Consider the following 6,967-nt stretch of genomic DNA (forward strand, 5'->3'; position numbering starts at 1 on the left):
CTACTTTTTTTTTATCGGGTGAAAGCCTATTTTCTTTGGCTTATTGCGCGTGAGAGGGTGGCAGGTCTAGGAGGCCTAGCCCTATAAGAGAAGAGAGTTCAGCAGTCTCTCTTGATCCCGGTTATCATATTGGTAGTCAAGTAAGAAGACTATTGGCATCAGTCTGCTGCCTCTCTATTATAAGTATAAGTAGTTTCCTAGCCTCATTAGCTGTCTAACTTTCCTATCTTTATCATCCACTTTCCCTTCGACCTCTGAAAGCAAGTGTGAAATCCGCTTGAATGAAAGATGATCTGTCTCCCCCAACCATTTTACCCGATTAGTTAGGCTGGTCGGGAAAGTCCCCTACTCCTATAAAAGTAGTGGATGATAGGGCCTTATCTAATGGAGCTATAGCTCCAGGAACAAGAAAGATTTAGCTCATGTGGTTTCTTTTTTGACTTCCTTAGAGGGATTCATCCAACCGGAGATAAACTTTTAAATAATGGATCCGTTTTCATTTCTAGTTCCAATCCTCCGAGACTTGAATCAAGATCTCCACTTGAAGGATTTGTTCGCCCAACCTAAACCTAGTAAAGGGGCTAGAAAATCGAGACTCCGGTGCTTCGCTTCTTTCGTCCACAAAATATGTTTGTTCAATACAGCCTCCTATAGTTTTCGTTACCGAAACGGCGGGACAGGCTCCACTCTCTTATCTTACTACTAACTTTAATGAGAGATCTAGTAGTGGTTATCCCTTTATATATATATGACTGAGATTGTTCGGCAGTTCGCTAAGGAGACTTAAGAAATATGGTAGTAGTTCTATTACATTACTCAGATGTTTCAGTTCGCTTTAGACTCCGCGGAAGTGGAAAGAAGTTGCTAAGATAGGTTGTGGAAAGGAAGGTACGCCGTTAGAGTTTACCACTCCACTAACGCTATGTGATCCGGTCAAGGCGAAAGGTCCCGCCAGGTGTTTTAAGAAACCTCTGTTACTGTTAAATCTCTCATATAGATAGAGCGAGGTTTTCAATCCTTTCCCTCTTCTTCTTGCCGCTTTCAGACTTGACACCTTGATTGTCGGAGTGAACGGGGTTGACTCGATATCGGGAGGGACTCATACGTAGATAGAAGGAGGAGTCATCGGATTCTTCCATTAATTCCACTGCGTGGAGCCCTTCTCTTCTTTTTTTGTGGTTAGCTAGTGTCGCACTACGGCTTGACTTGACATTTACTCCTTCTACTAGCCAAACTAGGGCTTGCTTGACTTGAGGTTGCCTACTTCTATCAAGGGGAGCTAAGTCAACAGCCTATACCCCACTTTCCCCGTTCCGTCTTGGCCTACTAGCTGTTAGGAGAGAGAGCTGCTGCAGTGCCCGTGGCTCAACTCCCTTCGTCTTTCGGCTAAAGCCATATTGCGGATCTTTTGCTTAAATCCACCTATGGAATATCTTGCGGAAACGACTCTCTTGACACAGCATCAAAAAACATGGGGTTTATGGAATTTTTGTAGTCAGAGGAATTAATAGAACTTCATATTCTACTACCCGAAGCGAAGGAGGAGGTATATGGCAATAGCCAGGTTTTACGATAAAAGAATAGGACAAAGTCTAGAAAGAAAACTGGATCGGTAGGCTGCTCGGTACGGTTCGCTCAGGCCCTTCTTGGCGGAAGAAGATAGAGAGACAAGTCTATCTCATCCTGCATCGGGCTTAGAGTCTAGCCATAAGAAGGGGGAGGCCATGTCCTTCTCGGTATTGAACAAGCGCCCTTCGGATTAAGATGCACAATGTATTCTTCTAGCGAGCGGCTGAAGAGGACGGCTAGCCGGCTGCAAAGTTGCCGAGAGATGTCAAAACCAAAACCTCTGTAGGGATTTTATGGCACTGGCCTTGGTCTTTTGAAACTATGAAATGGAAACTCTCGTAGTTGATGCTAACTCGACTGAGGACCTCGATTCTTTGGGTTTTGGCAAGGAGGGCTGGTCGGTCAAAAGCAAAAGCGGGGTAGGCTACCTTCGTCGTGTTGTCCTTCTTTCTCGGACGGCAGATGAGGCGGCACCTGGGTAGTTGAGATGAAAAAAATGAATTCCTTTTGTTTCGGTCCCTCTTGACTAATGGTCGGCTTGTGGTCGACTGCCTTCTTCTTCTCATTCTGACTGGACTTGTCATCGCTGTTGAGTTTGTGCCACTACTCTTTCTGGAATGGATAAGCCTTTTTTCCTCAAACCTTAAAATAGCCAGTTTTCAGCCATTTGCCGCTGTCAGAATCATTCCTCACGCTGTCAGGACTCTTACCTGGGAACTAAAGACCTAGACTTTGGCAACAATCCCCCCTTCGGGAAAATGAAAACATTCATGAAAAGCCACAGTTGCATGAAATCAGGTGTGGTCAATCCTATTTGTATATGCCTTATGGTACTTATGGACTTGGCGAAATAAGAGCATCTTTGATCCCGTTGGCCGAGCTTAACTCCGTCAAGCCTGTATTTCAAGTGAGAGCTAGAGCGCTTCTTTCTTTTCTTCGCCTCTTCCATTGTCCTTATTTCCCTGTACCCGTGCTATATTAGTTCTAACCTTTGTGAATTGAAGACCGCGTACCTGTGCTTAAAGTACTTAAAGTAAAAGGGAGTTATGTAGTTAAAGTAGCTATACCGCTGTAAGGTAGAAATAAGGAAAGAAATAAGCAATAAAGGCATAGCTCGATAGACCTATTCGGAAGCCATACCTATGCCTTCCTCACTGCACTGGAATAGATAGGTATTTAAAGTCAAAAGCCCGACCTAGGCCTGAAAAGGCTTATACGCAACTTCTTACTTACAGGAATCCGTCCTATCTCTCGTGTGCCTATAAGAGTTTTATTCGATTTTAACTACTCCGGACTCTTTTTATAAGAAAGAAAGTAAGCGCATCCTGCCCCGGGACAGTAGGTCGGATTGCCTAAACTAACCAATACTACTTGCCATTCAAAAGAGTCAACTAAAGCTAAAGGTAAATACTTTAATAAAAATAAAAAATTTCGTATGTAATGAACAGACTTTGATCGAAGATAGCCGAATTGGCGCGAACAAAATCCTTTCTCTTAAACTTTGCTTTTGCATTAGGTCACAATTCCCCCAAAAAAAGAAATCGAAGTCGGAGATGGCTTCAGCAGGATCCATTCTTTGTATTGGACTTTGGGCAAACATTTCTGGTAGGTTAGTTGATGCCCTCCCTTTCTTTCCAGGCTGGCGATAGTAATAGTAGGGGATAGGAAGCCAATAGGGCAGGCAAGAGTGGCATAGGTCGCCATAACCAGCCAGCTCAAGGAAGATCACATAGAATAGCTAAGGTGCGAGTCTTCTATTCAATATGGGTAGGTACTTCCCCACGGAAGAGCTCTGCTATCACCTAAAAGACTGCAATTAGCCTATCGGATAGAACTATTTCTGAGGATTTGACTTTAGTAAATAATTCATGGATAAAACATTCACACCTTGGTAGGTTGGCTTCCCACTTTTGGTTTACAGGCTTTGTTACCGGACCGGCCGGTGTATAAAAAGGGGGAAGTTTCTGGGTAGGTTTCCCGATTCAGGTAGATGCAGCTACGGACTTACTAGAGCTACTACGCATTCTAGAATTGAGGGAAGGAAAACGAAAAGAAGGCATAAAAGGACTGTCTGAATCTTTCTAAACTAGCAGAAGACATGAAAGTCACTAAACAGCGCTTTGAAACTATTAACTTTGGGCATAGAAAGCTTTCGGGTACCAAAGTGAGACAGTGATCCCTACGCCCTGAACTAACTGCCCGAGGGTCCACCTATGCTACTACCAAGCAAGGGAAATTCTTTTTCTTTTTATGATGGAAAAGAGTGAGTTGCCGGGGTAGGGGAATTCGTTTCCAAAGAATATGAAGGGAAAGGGATGGATCATTGAGCAAGCTTTGAAGGTCACAGGCTACTAAGAAGACGGGCCTGCGGGATAGGGACCGAAAGGGCTTAGTAGAGTTGCCTGAGAATAGAAGAACTACTTTTCTTCAGAAAGAATTCCGGAGCGATAACCTGTGTGTTCGGGGACAGTAGAGGTGACCTCACAATTATTGCTGTCGAAGGCTACGCACCTTGAGCGCTTCCGCCGGGACGGAGATTCCTTTTCAAACCCTTAGCCGCTAGAAAGCCTTCCCCAAGGCTTTCTTCGCTACACCTGTATATTTTCATTTTATGCTTCGGTGCTAGACGGTATGTTGCTTAGCTGCAGTTGTAGTTATAATTTATGGCTGAAGGAGCTGCATCCCTCCGGGACGGGCTAAAGCAGTGGTCGCTCTTTAGTCATGTATTCCCCATAGAGTACTTCCCTTGCCAGAGGACAGGTTCGCTCCCTCCCCGAGTGAGCTCCCTTCTTCTGGTGAATAGAATTCTGTTAGGTTTTTGATTCTGTTTTCAAGGCCTCTTTTATTGCATCCAGGTGGTGAATCAGAAGAGGTAGGTAGCCCTTAACATTCTGTCAATGTTGCGGGAGCCCTAATGAGTATTACTTGCATATACCTTCTTTAAACACCTAAAATGAAGTCAATAGCCCTTAAAAAAAAGAAGTCAGTCAAGAAGTCAAGAAGCAGAAAGCCTAATACTTAACGCAGTGAGCCGAGGAGTAAAGAATTCCACTTTGCCAGCCCTTGGCCTTCCGCATCTAGACAGGCCAATGACGGATTCGAACCTTTGACTGCTAGATCCAATGCTTTCTCGGGCGATCCCCTTTCCACCTATCGAAGCCCAACCAAGTGATGTCCTTCCATCTTTCATTCCATAATCACGTTCGAACGGTAAGCTACAACTAAGAAAGCATCGCTCCAGCCTTAGAGCCAAGGAAATGGCTATCCTTGATAGACAAGTGATGTTCGCCTTTGGATAAGTTGGATAAGAAGGATAGAGATAGAAAGGAACTAAGATTCTTCTGAGCTCTAATCGAATGCGAGAAGTTCCCTCGAGCTATATCTATATATAGTAGGCGCACCTTCAGGGTCGGAGATGGATGCCTATATCGTTCCTTTCCTACTCCCTCCGGCCGTCCCTGCTCTCGGTTCTTGAGCGTTTTGGTTGAAAGAGCCCATGCGGTTATATAGTGAGAAACTTATCTTCTTATTTCTAATGCAGGGCCCGGCCCGGACTTAGAACCGCAGGACGTTCGTTCATATATTCTAGCTCGCCCAAGTAAACCCGTCCTCATCTTAGACAATATTTCTTTTCCTTCCTCGTCCTGGTTACCTGGCTTGGTGTATGCTCTCTCTTGTATTCGACTTCCTTTACTTTTACTTTTTTTTATTTGAAACTCCTTTCTTGGCTTCTTCCAAAGAGCTTTAGATATTCTACTACACTAATACGATATTCCATTCCGGCAGTCTCTGTTTTTTCTTCACATGCAATCAGAGCAATGAAAGAACTCGGTCAGAATTCTTTATTCTTTGAAGATTTCATCGCCGTAAAGCTTCTCCTTAAGCTTAATCTTAATCCGTCTTTCGCTCTCGGGTGTTCGCAATCCGATGGTTTCCTATGAACATTCCTCGCAGATTTGATTGAATCCAGAAAAGGAAATAGTTAGGGGAACAAAAACAAAAAGCAAAAAGGGGAAGCATCCGATCACTCGCTATAGTAGTCCCATCACACTGAGAGAGCTGATTTGATAGACTTGGTCTCTGCATAGAAAGATTCATACTAAGGAACCGTCGGACTCACGCTCATCCCTTTGCACGTGAATCTTGATATCCCTTTGCCGGGCAAGAAAGAAGCTAGAAGTGACTTCGAGGCCTCAGGTCATAATAGAGTATAGTATGAGTAGGAAGATAATGCAGCTAAGCCGAGACTGGCTTCCGGTCAGACTTTATTTGCTGTTGCCGATATGATCTTTTCTCTTGTTGAAGAAGTTCCGTTTGCTGCTATCGTAGATAAGAGGTACGGAATTGATAGAGCGGAATCCCTTTTTGAAAGAAGAACTGCAGCTCGATTTGAGATGAAATCTGGCAATAGCTCTAGGGCTGGTTCTGCACCAGATAAGAGAGTTGGGATTGAGGTCAATATGCTTAACACATCGTAGTTGGACTTAGCTTTCCTTGGTAGAGTGGCGGGGAATAGGCTTATTTTGGCGGCTTAAAATTTCGTAAAAAAAGATCTAAAAAATAGAAATGAAGACTATTTTGTGTCCATAGTAGTTCCCAAGATTGTCTGCTAACAAAGTGGATTTGGAAATTACGTAAGTAGATGATTGAGCCATCAGCGGGCAGTCATCGATAAGTGTATAAGGACCAACGACGAGCTATATAGAGGATAAGAGAAGGAGGAGTAGGAGGAGTCAGTCTTCTTTGAAGATCGAAAAAAGTGTTAAGTGTAAGTGATGGAAGCTATTTTGACCTACATTCCCGTTGCGTTGTCCCAATTTCCTGTAGACCGTGAGTTTCTCCAATATTTCCTAATGCAGCCAGGGCAGGATGTTGAATGGCTCCGTTTTGTAACAGAAGGGTTAATCTCTTGTCCTGCCGGCCAAAGGGAGGTGTTCCTGCACTCCATTTTAAAGATCGAGTGCTGCTCCTGGATACAGAATTTAATAATCAATCAGTACCAATGTCTCTTCTATCAAGATGCACCTTCGATTCTATATATACCACCACGAGATGTGGATTTGGTTATTCGGACATACTTTGAACTAATGGGTATGGACTTTAACCAGCCCCGCCTCTCAGAGCTACTTATGTCGTTTTACGCCGACGGGGCGCAGTCTCGGTTCTATTGGGATGTTCTCCAGTCGGATGCGTTTCGGATCGTTTGGGAACGACAACAGACCGAGTTGGCTCCCCGGCTGGAGGGGTTGGCTCAGTTCCAAGAGTACGTCAGGCTGGAAAACCGAATGGCGGAACTTGAGGCACAGAACGCTCTTCTTCGCCACCAGATAGCGAACCTAGGACTTACCTATTTTTAGTTTCTGGTAACAGAAGAGCTAATCCAATACCAAGACGACTA

This window comes from Citrus sinensis, mitochondrion (genome assembly GCF_022201045.2).
Source record: "Citrus sinensis mitochondrion, complete genome".
In the NCBI taxonomy this organism is placed as follows: Eukaryota; Viridiplantae; Streptophyta; class Magnoliopsida; order Sapindales; family Rutaceae; genus Citrus; species Citrus sinensis.